The sequence below is a fragment of the Apium graveolens genome, chromosome 10 (assembly GCF_009905375.1).
Source record: "Apium graveolens cultivar Ventura chromosome 10, ASM990537v1, whole genome shotgun sequence".
Lineage (NCBI taxonomy): Eukaryota > Viridiplantae > Streptophyta > Magnoliopsida > Apiales > Apiaceae > Apium > Apium graveolens.
This window is the reverse complement of record NC_133656.1, coordinates 80,212,366-80,214,317: the sequence shown is the minus strand read 5'-3', so window position 1 is coordinate 80,214,317 and position 1,952 is coordinate 80,212,366. Positions and strand designations below refer to the sequence as shown.

General features: G+C 39.8%; 1 non-coding gene across 1 annotated transcript; it reads right to left on the bottom strand.

Annotated features, from left to right (window-relative positions):
* Positions 1-1,493: 1,493 nt before the first annotated feature.
* Positions 1,494-1,600, bottom strand: LOC141694022 (small nucleolar RNA R71). The gene has a single exon (XR_012563355.1). It is a non-coding gene; the product is annotated as a small nucleolar RNA R71 (small nucleolar RNA).
* Positions 1,601-1,952: the final 352 nt, after the last annotated feature.

Sequence of the window (1,952 nt, the reverse complement as noted above, 5' to 3'; positions counted from 1 at the left end):
TCATATAATAATACACATAATTTATTATTATTATAATATAATACAAGCGTAATTCCTCGGTCGTTACAGCTATCATTGGCTAATCGTGATCATGGGGTCGTAACGGAATTACTATGGAATTCTTTAGTTAGTTGTTTAATACCTTAGTATGTGATGATTGTATGATATCTAGTATTGGTTGTGCGTATTCGTCTTATGTTCATCGCGAACATATAAGATAGGGTGTTAATCTCTTGTGAAGCGACGGTGGATCTTGAGATTTAGAACTTGCCATGCTAGCATCGGTTCATGTAAGAGTATACATGATTAGTGGGTAACTCTAACCGTTTTATTCGCCCTGTGTAATCAAAAGGAATAACTTGTGCTTAAATCGTTATGTTGTCAATTTCTGTAGACATATAGGGACTCAACATAATTGATGTCTATACAACTTCTATCTTAATTGTGGATGCTTGGTAGAATGGTATTAGTACAATGAAAGTTGGCTTTTATCAGTTTCGTGTTATTCGATTAATATCATCATTGTTGCATGCTAAGGGTAATAACAATAGCTATTGAAGGAAGTAGTAATGAAGTTGTGATCTCATGAGTGTTTTAATATTGTGAATTCAAGTGTTAATTAAGTGTTTAATTCTCGTAGTTAATTGTAGTTAATAATTAGTTAATCAAATCTAAGTGTTATTGTCTTAACATTGAGAAGTAATCATACACTGGTGAGTGAGTTTAATTGAACATAATTAGTCTGAGTCTCTGTGGGAATGAACTAGAAAGTATTCTATATTACTTGCGATATACTTGCGTATGTTATTAGCGCGTGTTTTCGCCCTAACAAGTTTTTGGCGCCGTTGCCGGGGACTCGGCGTATTTGTTTAGTTTATGTACCTACCATCATTGGTCATTAGGACTCAGTGATTAAGACGTGTTACTTATTATTTCCGGTTGTGTTTCAGGTACTTTAGTGAGCGTTTATGTAAACTCGTTCTCGTACTCGCAAGAGGACTTTAGATACGGCTGAGGAGATAGACGAAGTTCTTGATATTCCGGAGAAGATAGATTTTGAAGATACGGATTCAGGAAGTGAGCAGAAAGAACCATTAACCATGGGTGATCGTACAGTTCCGGCAGATCCAGCTCTTACGGACTTTTCTCGGCCCAAAATTGATGACATTCAGTCTAGCATCATGCACCCGACTATTGAGGCCAATAACTTTGAAATCAAGTCGGGCACTATTCAGATGGTGCAGAATTCTGTTTCTTTCGGAGGTGCTGCGACTGAAGACCCCAACATGCACATAAGGAATTTTGTCGAGATCTGTAGTACTTTCAAATATAATGGTGTGACTGATGAGGCTATCAAGCTGAGGCTTTTCCCATTCTCTCTGAGGGATAAAGCTAAGGACTGGTTACATTCTGAACCAGCTGGGTCTATCACTACTTGGCAAGATCTTCCGCAAAAGTTTCTGGTTAAGTTCTATCCAATGGCGAAGACTGCGGCTATAAGGAGTGCTCTTACTCAGTTTGCGCAGCAACCTACAGAATCTATGTGCGAAGCTTGGGAGCGCTACAAGGAAATGTTGAGAAAGTGTCCACATCATGGAATGCCTGATTGGATGGTGATCACTGGTTTCTATAATGGTTTGGGGGCCCAATCTCGGCCCTTGCTCGATGCAGCAGCTGGAGGCGCCTTGTGGGCCAAAAGCTATACTGAGGCTTATAATCTTATTGAGACTATGGCTACATATGAGCATCAAAACCCAACTCAAAGGATGATGCCTGGGAAGGTAGCAGGTATTCTGGAAGTCGATGCAGCTATAGCTATTGCAGTACAGCTCCAAGCGCTGTCTATGAAGGTCGACTATCTAGCCACCTATGGGGTCAATCAGATAGCTATGGTTTGTGTGCTTTATGCAGGTTCTCATGCTACGGATCAGTGTTCTCTTGTTAATGAATTT